The following is a 16,552-nucleotide window of genomic DNA, read 5'->3' on the forward strand; positions in this document are numbered from 1 at the left end:
TAGGGCTGGACAGACAAGGAAAAAGTGAAAGGCAGGGCAACGAAGGTGTGAAAACCATGAGAAACACACTGAGATCAGCTCCCAGAATTCCAGGAAAGAAAAGAGGCAGGAAAAAGAAAAACAAGTTATTAATGGAATGTGGAAAGGTAATGATAGATTTAGGTAAGATGAAAGATATAACCAACTACTCCTTTACAAATCTTTAATAACAAAGTTTACATCTTGGATAGGTGCACTTTTCAATTTTCGAACTTCTCCTTAGCATCATTGCCATCCAATATCACGTTTAAAATATTCACCTTCACATTACACTGTTTCTTGTAGAAAAATAAGGACACTTGTAGCAGTTTGCAACCCGACTTCTAAGCTTGCCCAAATTCACACGAAACACATGATTTTCCTTATTGCTCTATACATACTTACTGTCTTGATACTCGACACCTAACATACAGACGATCTTGTAGATTGAAGCCCTAATTTCTCAATACCCGATATCTTGAAAGGCCAATGGTTGAGCTATCAAGCCACCGGGACCTCAGGAAGAGGATAGAGAGTGTCATTGATACTAATTAGTTGATATCTTAACATCCAAACGCCCAACATTCATGTCCTCACTATATGGTTACCACCTATACAACACCTCGGTGCAAAGTCAACCTTCCATTGCCATGTCAACATGCCACATCACTTGCCACATTGGTATGCCATGTCATCTAGACCCACATTGGTGCCACATCATAATGAGACGTTAGGATGTCAAATCAACTGCCACACAGTTAACATGCGGTATCCCCCGGTGTTATAGACATTTTTGTGCCTTACAGCTCTAAGCATGAAATGTCCATAAACCAAGGGCTCCTAAGTCCCTAAAAGTGTTGTTCTAACTCCTAAAGGAACAAGGTCAACAAAATACAGCTTCTCCCAGAAGTTCTCCACCAGAAACTGCTCAGAATCAGTCAAATCAGGATCATTTCAGCTGCTCCACTAGCTAGCTGCGTTGCAAAGCACCCAAATACACTAGCTAGGTGCGTTGCAACACACCTAAATGCACTACCAGGGTGCGTTGAGCGGGAAATGACAAGTGGCAGAGTCATTCCACGAGGTGGAGAGACAATGGAAGCTTCTAGAATCTTCTCCAATGACACTTGCCTCACTGAATTCGACCAAGGATGAGTAAGAGGCTCTCAGTCTCCAAGTGGAAGCAAGAACTGACAGAGAGAAGCCACTAATCAATTCATGAGCTGACTCATCCTCTTTGCATACATCTATATATGGATCCCTCATCCCAGAGATCCAGAGGCTGGAATATTGTACATTGCAGAGAATTGCTGTTGGTTTTGAGATAGATATCAGAGTATTGGGTGATTTATGCTTTGTTGGAGGTGAAGAAGGGGCTTCTCTGCTGGGAGGTTGATGCTGGATCAGGAATCATCGGTTGTAACTCCTCCTGGATCTTCTTGTTATATCAATAAAACTATTTGAGTTTCTCCTACATGCTTGTGTATCATTGATGTTTGTTACATTTGTATGTTTAGCTTAAATCTGATCCTAAGCTTTTTATGAGTATGAACCCATGCCTTTGTATAGTTTCCTTCTTCTGTGATCTTGCAGGTATTTGGTGAAGCTAGGCAAGTAAGGGAGCAGGTAGCTGGGAGCTGTCAAAGAGAAGAGAGATTGGATCAAAGGACTAGCGCAAGACAGAGGTTGGTTCATCCTATTTCTCTTTGTTTATAGTTCATAAAGGAGAATACAAAAGTAGTTTTCTCTGTTTGTTTCTAAGGTCACTATCACACCTTAGTGGGATAGGGTCGTTCTGAATAGACACTTTTCCCATTAACAAAATGGCGACTCCGCTGGGGACGATCGTCTAGTTGGTCTGTTTGTGTTTCTCTTGTTGTTTGTTTCATAAACTTAGAAGTAGCGAATCGAACTGCATTTGCCATTAACAAATGCAAAGTAGACATCTGCTGCTTCAATCCATTCATTGGATCTGTTTATGATTTTAACAGCTGATTCACAAATGATCTGATTGCCCTTTGTGATAGCTCTTAGACCTCCTTAAAATCTACCCTCTGATTGTGCATTACTGATTGCTTTTACTCGGCCAAAAACCATAGATTAAACTGCAAACCGTGGCCCAGAACCCGGATAGAATTCTCGTTTCTGCCCCAACGCAGGTACTGTGAAGAGTTCTTGCATTTCAACGGAGTTCCCGAGAGGGCAACCTGCGTTGCAATCCAGTTTCTCTGTGTAGCAGGTGCGTTGATCAGCCTAGCCTTGTGCAACTGAGGTTCTTTGCTCAATTTTTTCAGTTTTGTCTCTGATTTTTGCAGCCTGTGATCAGTGTGTGTGTCTATTTAAAAACCCCTTTTCTTTGCTGATATTCCGCCTCAGTTGTATAAAAGAAACTGTAGATGTTTTTGTGTGTTTGTTACGTCATTTACAGTTTTCCATTGCAAAAGTAGAATAATCATATTGTCGTCCTTTGATTTAGATCTGTCGCAAGTGTCGATTTTGATCATAGGAGAAAGTTTATTTGTTGTTGACAGTCGATTAGGCTTTTACTTTTGCCTTTGGCTTGAATTTGTGACTTTCTAGTGTCGAAACGAGTGTTTATTTCAAAATCATAAAGTGTCATAATTGTCTCTACCTTTTGATTTTGAAAAGAAGCTTGTTTGTGTTTTTCACTTGAAAGTGAATTCAGATTTGTACAACAACTTTCTTTTTAGGCATCAATATTAAGAAAGTGAAAAAAAAAACACATGCATGTGCATTTGCATATTGACAGTCTATTTGGCTTGATTTAGGAAAAGTGCATTTACAGTGTGCTCTTTGCTCTTTGCGAAAAGATTGTGTCTTTCTTTTCCCTTGTAGCTAGGATTTTCATTGCTGAAAAGAGATAAAAGTTTGATTATCATCTTTAGATTTCATTTTAGGAATTACATCTACATCTCGTGGTGATCCCAAAAGGAAAACTTCATAAGAAAGATCAACTTAAAATAAACTCAATGAACTTAACAACGCTTTGTAACTTAACGCACAACATTTAGAGGTCTAGGCTAGAGACGTATTCCGACGTCGTAAAGCCTGGTAACTATTGTCCTCACTGATGGTTGGGTGATTCCTCCACTTTGAGATGATAAGTGCCAGTACGGACTTGTGCTCCCACGTACCGTCGAGTATATATTGGGAGACCCCTATAGGCATAAAACCTTTATCCATAGGAAGCCGTGTCGGCCGCCCTACTGATCGCAATGCACCGAACACATCATTCGGGAAGATCGACTGCCGTACCATAAAAAGTATTCTGCAGTTTTGCGATTGGTTTGGTACTCCCTCTACCTAGACCTCCAGAGCAGTCCCTTTCGTCCCTTTTCAGACTCCTTAACGGAAAAGGTCCATCTGAGCACTTGTCACTTCAGGCTCATTAAAAATCGAAGGAGACTAGAGTCATCTTTATTTTTTTCTCGACTCTTTAAAACTGAAAAAACAAGTTGTGTCAAAGCGTGTTAAAATTTATTTTAAACAGAATATTCATCCCCTTTTCCTACGTTGATCTTGGGGTTGAGAAAATGGAGCCTACCAACCAAGGAATTCCCCTTGGTGGAAATCCTAGTCCCTTCTCCTCTTGGGGAGATGTTGGTGCGCCCCATATGGCCACATTGTCGCTTCCAGGACTGACAATTGGCTTGCCAGTATGGCTCTTCTCAACCAATGTCGTTCAAAACACCACTATTCCTGAACAATCGAATAAGCAATTAGACGAGTCTAGAGTTACCCACTAGCCTTCTACTTCCTCTAATTCTTCCTCTCCGCCTTCCTCTTCGCTTGATGGAACTGGTAAAGCTAAAAGCCAAGTTCCTAAGGAAAAGAAGGGAAAGAAGAAGAAAGAGAAAAAGAAGAAGGAGCCAAAGGCGGATGGGGGAAAATGAGTGTCGTCTAATGAAAATCCACACACAACACCGACCAGGCCTAAATCGCCATGTGTCATTTGCAAAGGAGACCACTTTCACAGAGATTGTCCTTGCATCCCCCGGATACTAAGGGATTGGTCTCCTCGTTTGCATAATCCGGTGTCATCAACCTCTAGAAATCATGTTGAAAGCACATCGTCGACTACTGAAAGTGAAGCCCCAAGACAAAAAGGGAAAGCTAGATTTCCTTGTAAACTGTGCAAAGGTGACCATGCCCTCCACCGTTGTCCCTTCTTAGATGAAGCTAAAAGAGTTTTGGATGATCGTCCGGTTTCACCGTTACGACTTCCTCCTGGATATAAAAAACTCTTGCCGAGTCCATCACTAGTTGAGAATCCAGCTGGCCCACTCAGATGGTCGGCTGAAGCACCTATCGTTGAAGATAAACCAACTAATTCCATACCAGACGAAAGTCAAAAGGTCGAGGCGGCAGTTGACCCGATCTTGCCTTCAGAGGTTTTATCTTCGGATGATACAGTCACTGAAGAGAACAAGGATGACACCGTCCAAATTCTCTTCATCAACACAGACTCCGACGAACATGGGGGCAATCTACCCATTCCTTTACCGCAGGAAGGAAGTTCGTCAGAGCCATACCCGACCGTCTACTTGGTCCCACCTCCAAGCAACCTAGTTGTCTCCTTCGACTGGAATCAACTAGGCAAACCCCGCTTACCAGCAAGCGTACCATTCCGAATTATCGTTCGAATATATAGAATGGTCATGGTTGGTACCATCATAGATGAGGGGGCTTCTGTGAGTATCCTTTCCTCTATTGCTTGGAAAGCGCTTGGTTCGCCATCGCTGTCGCCTGAGATGAGAAATCGGACAGGCTTTGATAAAGGAACCAGTCGACCTTTAGGGATCCTTCCCAATGTGCCCATAACATTGAGAAGGAAGACAGTTCGCATGAATGTCATGGTAGTTCAAGGACCCTTGGATTATAACCTACTCCTTGGACGAGACTATATTTATTGCATGGGAGCCATCGTCTCCTCACTCTTTAGAGTAATGTGTTTTCCGCACGAAGGAAGAGTGGTCAAGCTCGTGGACCAACTTTCATTTCCCGGATCACGCATAGCAAATAGTCATATACCGTCCCTAAATGGTCTTTTCACGCAAGAAATGTCTCAATCCCCAGTCCGTCCACCCGATGAGCGCGAGTAATTCGGAGGGATATGACTGAAACCCAGGGGGAATGCGTCCTGGTCTGCTTCGGCAGGAAAACTTCGGGTATAGGGTAGGTTTCCGTGGGAGAATATGACTAGTCTGTACCCCGTCCGTCGGTGGAAGAGAGGTTATTCTAGAATAAGATTCTCTTGTCAAAGTTATGTGAGTTGGCGGACGTCGTCACTCACCCTTGTTTATCTCGGTAGACATCGCCAAAGAAGTGTTGTGTTTGCACCGCGAATAGAACAATCTTTGGGTAACCTGTAAGAGGTAGGCCTCTCCTGATAGAACAAATGTTTTGTCTGCAAATTGAGGGGTAACCTTGAAACCATATTTTATACCTGGGGGCATGCAAACCTTTTGGAGTGCAAGCGAAGGGCGACTATTTATTTTTTAAATTTTTAGGTCCTCCCTTTAAACCCATAGGCTAACCCTTTAAACTCGTAGGATTAGTCGTCATCAAACTTGCATAAAGAAAGGATGTGGGGCAAAAATCTAAAAGTTGCCGTTTTTATATGAGACATTCTTATCATATGACTGGATAATCGAGCAGTTTTAGCACATAGTTCAAGCTCGTTAAAAAATAAACATAAGATCTGAGCAAATGTTTCCATCTGCGTTTAAGCTCGTTAAAAAATAAACATAAGATCTGAGCAAATGTTTCCATCCGCGTTTAAGCTCGTTAAAAAATGAACTATTCCCCTCTGTAAATAACCACCGTGAATGAAGCATTTCAGCCATTAAAGCCTTGGTCGTGTTTGAACCGTCACCTCCAATTTTCCATTGGCCGATCATTCACCTCCATTTGATTGTTTACCCATTTTGAGGAACAACTGCGAAGAGTGATTTCACTAGCCATCCTTGTGACACTGCCATGATTGGAAAATTCCAAACCTTACCTGGAATCAGCTGCTACCCATTTTATCACTCGTTCCTCAAAAGACGAGTCTTCTTTAAGCTCTTTTCATTTGACTCGTAAAATATGAAAAGATTGTCAAGTTTTGGCCTTCCAGCTCGTTAAAGCGACCGGAAGTGCTATCCCTCCTCTAGATTTTAATCTTTTTGGACCTGAGGGATTATTGCACAAAAAGATCGAGCGCTTGTTTTGTTCGGCTCGTTAAAACTATCGAAAATTCATCCCTTCTGTATTGTTTTATACCTTTTCGGACTTAAGGGATTAGATGACGAAAAAGGAATTTCGGAGTTACCTTTACGTACCTTTTCAGACTCTCTAAAAATGAAAAGGACCGAGTTATCTTTGTCGTTAGACTCATTAAAAAGATTAAATAGCGACAAACTTGTCTTTAGGCGAGAACGAGTTTCACTATCGCTAGGCTCATTAAAACATAGCGATGGGTTTGCCCGAAGGGAAAATTATAGAACAAGCATATGTTATCCTCCTCAATCTTGACAAAAATAAATAGGTACTGGTCAGCAATGACTGGGGAAAAATTGGGAAGAAAACTCAAAGAAACTTTGTTGGTAGCAAGTCACTCTTGAACATGACACTTCCACTCCGTGCCTGAGTCGGGTTGGGTTGTTTCATTCACCGGTCACATCGCCATGGTCTTGCCATACCATCCACATTTGGGGTAAATGCTACCAATCCATCACATAAGTGTCGCCGACATGTTCAAGAGAAGTCATCCAGAGAAGTCACCTGTGTCCCATCCACTACCATACATTATACTCCATTCCTTCATGACCACCACCCTGAACCATATATCATCAGATCGTTTTCACCTCCATCAAAATCATTTGCTCTGTTCCATGTCATTGATGTGGGATTCATTAAGGCCCTCCTTTGACGGATCGCTTCTTGTCGGCATCAGCTCATTATCCAAGAAGTCGATCTAGGAACACCCCGTTCAGTACTTTGAAGCTTGCATGCCTCAATGGCAAGTTTCTCACTTCCGGCGACAGGTTTACATCAATGGCCTTCGACTGAAAGATTTTGCGTGGTGTTCAACGCCAAGTCCTTTATTCACACCACGTGAATTGTACTGCAGTACCTTGAGGGTCATTATCATTATCGGTGATTCTTCTCGTGCTTGTTAACAGTTTACATCATTGACTGGTAATCAAGCGATGTCCTTCCATGTTCGACTTCAAAACATTTCTCACATGGATTGACTTGTACTTCGAGTGAAGATCGGACGAAATTGAAGACCCCGAATCTAGTTTCATCCATCCGGGCTGCGATATATATTCAGGAAAATAAAGACATTGAAATGTACAGCGCTGCGGCATAGATAATCATCCTACCAAAAGGATGTTGAATCTATCGGAATCATCAGTCTACCATCAGATGATTGTTTGTCCTATGTACATGAAAATGAATTTATAAAAGCTGAGCATGGGAATGCCCGCCTCAGCTAGATCATGAAAACAGTATGAAGATAATGTATTGTATTCTATCTTATTACAGGTCTCCTCCCAGCACTAAAAGAACTTCGGATCCTCCTAATAAAGCATTTCACCCGATAAACGACCTCATACTTTAGGGGGCAACTGTTATAGACATTTTTGTGCCTTACAGCTCTAAGCATGAAATGTTCATAAACCAAGGGCTCCTAAGTCCCTAAAAGTGTTGTTCTAACTCCTAAAGGAACAAGGTCAACAAAATACAGCTTCTCCCAGAAGTTCTCCACCAGAAACTGCTCAGAATTAGTTAAATCAGGATCATTTCAGCTGCTCCACTAGCTAGCTGCGTTGCAAAGCACCCAAATACACTAGCTAGGTGCGTTGCAACGCACCTAAATGCACTACCAGGGTGCGTTGAGCGGGAAATGACAAGTGACAGAGTCATTCCATGAGGTGGAGAGACAATGGAAGCTTCCAGAATCTTCTCCAATGACACTTGCCTCACTGAATTCGACCAAGGATGAGTAAGAGGCTCTCAGTCTCCAAGTGGAAGCAAGAACTGACAGAGAGAAGCCACTAATCAATTCATGAGCTAACTCATCCTCTTTACATACATCTATATATGGATCCCTCATCCCAGAGATCCAGAGGTGGGAATATTGTACATTGCAGAGAATTGTTGTTGGTTTTGAGATAGATATCAGAGTATTGGGTGATTTATGCCTAGTTGGAGGTGAAGAAGGGGCTTCTCTGCTGGGAGGTTGATGCTGGATCAGGAATCATCGGTTGTAACTCCTCCTGGATCTTCTTGTTATATCAATAAAACTATTTGAGTTTCTCCTACATGCTTGTGTATCATTGATGTTTGTTACATTTGTATGTTTAGCTTAAATCCGATCCTAAGCTTTTTATGAGTATGAACCCATGTCTTTGTATAGTTTCCTTCTTCTGTGATCTTGCAGGTATTTGGTGAAGCTAGGCAAGTAAGGGAGCAGGTAGCTGGGAGCTATCAAAGAGAAGAGAGATTGGATCAAAGGACAAGCGCAAGACACAGGTTGGTTCATCCTATTTCTCTTTGTTTATAGTTCATAAAGGAGAATACAAAAGTAGTTTTCTCTGTTTGTTTCTAAGGTCACTGTCACACCTTAGTGGGATAGGGTCGTTCTGAACAGACACTTTTCCCGTTAACACCGGGTCCACATCCACTCATCACATCATTACTCTATCGTTATCAAGGTTTCCTATTGGTGACTAGTGTCCTACTTACTAATGTCTACTACCCAATATTGTGACATTTTGATCGGTCGATGTACGAACAACTAATACATTGCATTCGTGTTGGTTGACCTTGAGGTGTCCTTAATATAGTTAGCCCGACATTTGACCTCTTGATGGACTATAGTCCCCAACCGTCAAGTGAGAGTCCTTGAACCCTCTATCTCCATGAGCTAATGGATAATGTAGGATAATATGTTAATATCGAGGACATCTAACCTAGAGTAGGTTAGTTGGGGCTTTTTGCACAGTTAGGTGATGAGGACCACTATTTGCCAGCATTATAAACCATAGGTATATAAATGTTGTATGGGTGTTAATGTGAGGATTTTCCCAACAAGGATGAATTTTGTTGGGGCCTTGGACATCATCTAAGAAGAAATAGCATTATCATCTTAGGGGGCCTATGAATGGTTTTTAAGGTTTAAGAATAATATAAACTATGCACATTATACAAAACCACTTCCCGGTGCCTCTAAGGTGAATGGTTTATAGAATGCAAATGTATGTTTATATAATTTATAGGATGCGCATGCTAGTTAATATTATATGGTTTGTATTAATAAAATAAAATGGACAAATTAATAGAACTGCTGGCAAATGAACATTTAAAAAATATTATGATGAAGACTTTTCAAACAATTTTATGGGAAAATTCTATTAATAGAACTGTTGGAAAATGAACCTTTAAAAAAATATTATGAAGTAGACTTTTCAAACATTTATGTGAGAAAATTTAAAATTTTGTGAGAAAATTTAAAATTTCTCTTTTCCTTGGCTGGGCTTGGCTCGAATCGGCTGTTCTTATCTCCTTGTCTCGAAGTCCCACCGCCTGAACATTCTCTTCCAATAATTGATTAAGGTGTCGCTGTCAGGGTTCACACCCAGTAGGAAAGCTTATTTTCTGAACCAGCTGTCTTATATTATTATATTATATTTGGCAAGGTGGGCTCTAAATATCTGCTATTCAATGATTTGGGAAACCTTTGAGTAGACAGATCAGTGTGCTTTGAGGAGCAATAGCCAAGACAGGTTTACCAGCTCTGCATTTACTGCTATTTTTTCTGTGAGGCCGATCTTCAATAGTTTTTTCCTAAAACAGGTATGTGTTTTAGCTTTCTCTTTGTTTCCTTAAAAAATATCTCCTTGAAGATAGGGTGTAGAAACTGCAGGCAAAATTTTCATGTATGTTTTAGCTTCTGGATCGTCTCTAGTGCCATTTCTACCTCCTCTGTAGCCTCCTCTATATCCACCTCACGCAACTCCTTAGTTGTTCCTGGGCTCACCTCCTCAACTTGAAAATAATTTCTTTTGAATCATTTTTTGATTGTATGGAGGGCGCAACAGTTGTTCCTGGGGTTTTCGATTGTATGGAGGGCACAAAAGTTGTTCCTGGGGTCACCTCTTCAACTCGAAAATAATTTATTTTGAATCAATTTTCCATTCTATGGAGGGCACAACAGTTTTCATTAGTATTAGTATTTGGAGGGCATTTCTCTGCCGAGGCATACCATCCCACTTTCTTTGGTTATCAAAGAGGTTTCCCTTATCAGTTCTTGACCTGCAATCATCTTTGACATTGCTCGCATGCCCATCATAACTGAAAATGGGCGGATGAATTCAAAGGAATCTCCACTTCCCCTAAATTGCTTTTGCTGTTTGCACATCAAATTGAAGGATTGAGGAGATGATTGATCAAGTGGGGGCACATGTATGCCTAGTGCTGATTTTGGTGGAGATTAAGGAGGGGACCCTCCGCTCTCAGTTTTTTGTAAAGTTATGATTATGCTTAGGGCATATCTTATGAATCATTAGGGGAGATGGATCCTTTGGGAAAAAAACATTGACAAATTAGATCTCTTTTGTGGAGAGTAGAGTGAAGGTTAGCCATTTCGTCTGTGGATGGGGAAGATTTGCGATTGCACACACAGACATTTGAATTGTAGAGACGGAAGTAGAAGAGACAGGGACCATAGCAGAATGAGGAAATTAGAAAAGACGCACAACAAGTGATATGATAGTAGAACAAGGAAAGTAGAAGAGACAGAGACCATAGCAGCTTCCTCTCACTCCTGCGAGAATCATTACATCCCGTCGTATACCCTACCGGATTCCCAGTCGTTACAGATTTCATCATAACCTGTCATCTCAGGGTTAAAATTATATTAAAACACTCGGGACCATTGACCTTCCAAAAAATCATAAAAATTTTGTTCTTGGCACTTCTTCACTTGCTAAGACAGCGATGAAGGAAAAAATATTGGTTGTGGCTGAGCAGTATATGGATATCTACACCAAAACCCAAAATTGGTTGAATCTAGTCGATCTTGCATTGCAAGACCTTGATAGGGGTATATCGATGATAGGGGTATACCGATTTTATCAATAGGATGCATATGTTTGTATAGTTTTTTATTGTCTTAATCATATGACGAAAACCAGAGTACAAGAATATGGGTTTCAATGCTTTGCAACTGTTGAGTTCTTGAGGCTTGATTGCAACTTGGAGAACTAGGAATATTTTGAGAAGAGTATATATATTCTTTTCAATCCATGTCCTTGCCTTGTAGGACATTGAGAGGGGTATATAGATTCTTCTCAATGGAAAATAGTTTCCGTTTGTGTGGTTGTTTATGATCTTGCCATTTATTCACGTATTTTTGTAATATGTAAAAAGTTGCAACCTCATTAAATGACACTTACACAACTAGAATACACCAGTGCTACCTCTAGAGAGATAAAATCAGCTGCGTTCATCTGATTCCTCAGTGCTCAAGATACTGGCCGATTGTATAAACATAATCGAAGGGAATATCCTTCGCTTTGACAAGTGAAATAGCTAGTAAACTCAAGGCAGCAATATCAAGATGAGTCCATATGTGCTACATTATTAAATTGACTTGGTAAACTGATATCCTATTGCCTGTTCAGATTGTTGGGGCTACCTTTAGATTCTTTCTTTTTGATTGTACAGACTTTAAACACATACCCAACCCATTTCCTTGTAAGCATTACTAAGCATAGGATGATAATATGGGGCATTTTCTTGGATCAGATTCCAGCTTAGTTATTTCCTCTGCTTTTGGGCATATGTAAAGTTAAGTGCATTTTAATGGAATATGATTGCTTGTTTCTATGTTAAGATATCTGCAAATTTCCTTACTGACACTTTCACATCAATGTAAGAGAAGTCCTTATAATCAAATGGGTATTTATCCCAGGAGTTTATTCTTGCACATTCTCACACTTTCAAGGCTTGCATATGTTCCATAAATCATAGACAAGTACCCATACTTGGAAGAAGACTCAAAGTTAGAACCTCTTTTGACAGCGTATAGGTCCTCCTCACAAGACAGTTGTAGAGACTTCTCTCTTCAACGCGGTTGGGCTTTAAGACTATGGCTAAGACGTGCTAGGTCTCCTTACTTGAACAACACCTAAAACACATCCTTTAGGACTATGTATTGAGTCTCTTTCTTATTGTGGATTAGGGGTTCATTTAGGCTCCCTTTGACTGTGTCTTAGTTGTGAATAGAATACTGCAACTAGGGCTCTTTTGGAGCTTCCTTTGACAGTGTATGGAAGCCTCCTTGCTGTGATGAAGAGCCTTCTTTTGGGACATCAAAGGAGCCTCTCTTCACTGTGATTTAATCCCTTTAGGGCAACATGTAAGGCTTGCGGCTAGGGCACGTTGTACAACAACTAAGACTCCTCCAAGGCTATCCTAAAGGGCTCTTTAGATCAATCCTACACCTCTTGACGAGACTGTCTTGTTGTGCCACTACTGCACTATGTCATGGTTGTCCCGTTGTGCCACTACTACGCTATGTCATGTCTGTCTCATTGTGCTTTGCCATACCATAACAACACCATGAATTTGCTACACTAGATACTAGTTGTCCCATGTTGTACCATTGTACCATTGCTTTCCCATTGTGCACTATATGCCATTGACCATTGTTGTCTCATTGTTGTAACATATGTTGCACCATACTACACCAAGTTGCCTTTGTTGTCCCATTGCTCTATCATTGCAGCACCATGTAGCATTGTTGTCCCGCTACTGCAACAGACATCTTGCTGTCCATACGACTGCACCATTGTTGCACCATACATCTTGTTGTCCATTCTGTTGCACCATTGTTGCACCATACATCTTGTTGTCCATACTATTGCACCATACATCTTGTTTTCATCGATAGTACTACTATGGTCCCTAACCCCATTTCCCTTCTCATTAATTAGATGAAAGGTACATCCAATGAGTCTCAGATTGCATGGTTAGGATGCATCGATAGGGGAACTGATCATCTATCCTACAAGAGAACTAATCATCCTGGCCCACAAGAGAATGAATCATCCTATCCCCAAGTCACCTTGGGGTATTACAAGGGAAGGCTAAGCTATTCATCATATACATCAGTCTCAATGCGATGGAGCCTCCTCGCTCATCGACTTACCATATTCTAGATAAGTTAGTATCTAATGTCTATCTACTGGAACAATCATCGAATACAGGATTCCTCAACAATCGAATCCCCCCCTTGTTGTCACAGAGGATCACAGTGGTATTCATCATGTGTACAAACAACGCACTGAAGAGCTTCCATAGCCAAGCAGCTTCACACGAGATCATACTCGTAGCTATGTATTCGGTCTCGGCGGTGCTTATAGAAATCGACTTCTGCTTCTTGCTCATCCATGATATCGAAGCAAAATCCAAGGAGAGCTAGCACTGAGAAGTTCTCTAGTGATCCTCCCCATTGCCTGCCTAGTCAACATTCGAATAATCATGCAGCTTCATATTTCAGGTAGTGAATCTCAATCCATGAGAGATTGTGCTCCGAAGATATCTCAAAAGATTCTTGGCACCAATCTAGTGAGGCTCAACCAAATATGAGCTCACCATGCTAACTATAAAACATATATATGGACGAAAGTTCACCAAGAACATCAATGCAAATGAGTTTATGAAACTTAGAGGCATTTCCCAAAACTGGTCTGGCATCATCACAATATAACTTCTGAAAGTTAAGATCCTCGAGGTAGTCACGGTCTTGCAGTTCACCATTCCACATCTAGAATCCAACTCTCTCTTACTTTTGCAAGTGAAAGGGTCTGCACCTATCAGAAATAGGTCGTTCTTAGAAGGTGTCGATATGAGAGGTCTATCATCCACAATCTTCAAACAATGGTTTGGATTGGCTTCACCCTTAGTGAATCTCAACTTCATCTGACAATTATCAATCTCTCATATCAAACCCGAGGTGATTTGCTTCAAGCCATAGAGAGTAGCGTATTTGACGCAGAGGCCCAGAGAGGCCAGCATATTCGACGCAGAGGCCCAGAGAGCTAACGCAGGGCCTCCTGGGGCTGACACAGGCCTAGATAGGCTGACACAGGGCCAACGCTGGGCAAGCAGAGGCTGACGCAGTCCAGATTGGGCAGACGCTAGGGTTTCAGTGCAATTCTGTGCTGAGGAGCTACCGGAATGATTATATGAGGTTTTATCCAGGAGATCTATCAGAAACTGTGAGGTATTACTGCTAAGGAAATTGTCTGTTGGGTAGGCCAGTTTTGACACCCAGATTGTACTCTTATATTGCTTAGAAAAAAAAACCCTCAGATAGTTGCACCGGTTTTCCCGCATTAGGTTTTTTCGGGGACATTGCTCCAAAAATAACGGTGTCATATGGTGTGTTTGTTTCTGTTTCTTTTATTAGCCTTTTAGTAGCCTTTTGTGTTTCAAAAAACACCTCTTATAGTCCCTTTTTCTTCAACTAGCCTTTTAATAGTAATATATATGAAGGTCTCTCAACGACTCCAGGTTGTTCAAGAAAGTCACAGATTTGACCTTTCCCCTGGTCTTTGACAAAATGTTTGCAACCTGTACATCAGTCTCAATGCGATGGAGCCTCCTCGCTCATCGACTTACCATATTATAGATAAGTTAGTATCCGATGTCTATCTACTGGAGCAATCATCGAATACAGGGTTCCTCAACAATCGAATCCCCCCTAGTTGTCACATAGGATCACAATGGTATTCATCATGTGTACAAACAACACACTGAAGAGCTTCCACAACCAGGCAGCTTCACACGAGATCATACTCATAGCTATGTATTCGGTCTCGGCGGTGCTTATGGCAATCGACTTCTGCTTCTTGCTCATCCATGATATCGAAGCAAAATCCAAAGAGAACTAGCACTGAGAAGTTCTCTAGTGATCCTCCCCATTGCCTGCCCAGTCAACATTCGAATAATCATGCAGCTTCATATTTCAGGCAGTGAATCTCAATCCATGAGAGATTGTGCTCCGAAGATATCTCAAAAGATTCTTGGCACCAATCTAGTGAGGCTCAACCAAATATGAGCTCACCATGCTAACTATAAAACATATATACGGATTAAAGTTCACCAAGAACATCAATGCAAATGAGTTTATGAAACTTAGAGGCATTTCCCAAATCTGGTCCAGCATCATCACAATATAATTCTAAAAGTTAAGATCCTCGAGGTAGTCACGGTATCGGAGTTTACCATTCCACATTTGGAATCCAACTCTCTCTTACTTTTGCAAGTGAGAGGGTCTGCACCTATCAGAAATAGGTCGTTCTTAGAAGGTGTCGGTATGACAAGTCTATCATCCATAATCTTCAAACAATGGTTTGGATTGGCTTCACTCTTAGTGAATCTCAGCTTCATCTGACAATTATCAATCCTCTCATATCAAACTCAGGGTGATTTTCTTCAAGCCATAGAGAGCAACGTATTTGACGCAGAGGCCCAGAGAGGCCAGCGTATTTGACGCAGAGGCCGAGAGAGCTAACGCAGGGCCTCCTGGGGCTGACACAGGCCTAGATAGGCTGACGCAGGGCCAACGCTGGGCAAGGAGAGGCTGACACAGTCCTGATTGGGCAGACGCTGGGGTTTTAGTGCAATTATGTGCTGAGGAGCTTCTGGAATGATTATCTGAGGTTTCAGCCAGGAGATCTATTAGAAACAGTGAGGTATTACTGCTAAGGAAATTCTCTGTTGGGTAGGCCAATTTTGACACCCAGATTGTACTCTTATATTGCTTAATAAAAAAAACCCTCAGATAGCTGCACCGGTTTTCCGCATTAGGTTTTTTTGGGGACATTGGTCCAAAAATAAAGGTGTCATATGGTGTGTTTGTTTCTATTTCTTTTAGTAGCCTTTTGGGTTGCAAAAAACACCTCTTATACTCCCTTTTTCTTCAACTAGCCTTTTGATAGTAATATAATATGTGGCAAACCTGGTGTCACAAGGCCCGAGCAACTCTCTAGATGCATTATTCTTGTACAAGCTCAATATGAGTTGATGGTTAAATATGAAGTGAGAAATTTGTTTCCCCCTCCGAACTGTCTCATTAATCCATGGAAACTTTGCCAAGTCATGTAACAATAAGTCAAGACAATGAGCAGCACAAGGTGTCCAATATATTTTTTTGTATTTATCCATGACCATTTTTATTGCTCCAACACAATTTGAAGCACTATCAGTTATAACTTGGACCACATTTTCTTCTCCAACCTCAAGAATAGCTTCCTCTGGAATCTTGAAAATAAATTCATAGGTCTTCTTATTCCCTGATGCATCAACTACTTTCAAAAAAAGTACCCCTTTAGGGCAATAAACCAACACATTAATAAGAGGTCTATGATTCATATCTGACCAACCATCTGATAAAAGTGTGCACCCTATTTCCTCCCAAGAGTCTTTGATCTTCTACAAATTGTTTGTAACT

Source organism: Pinus tabuliformis, chromosome 6 (genome assembly GCF_031772625.1).
Source record: "Pinus tabuliformis cultivar Carrire ecotype Pingquan chromosome 6, CPIR1, whole genome shotgun sequence".
Lineage (NCBI taxonomy): Eukaryota > Viridiplantae > Streptophyta > Pinopsida > Pinales > Pinaceae > Pinus > Pinus tabuliformis.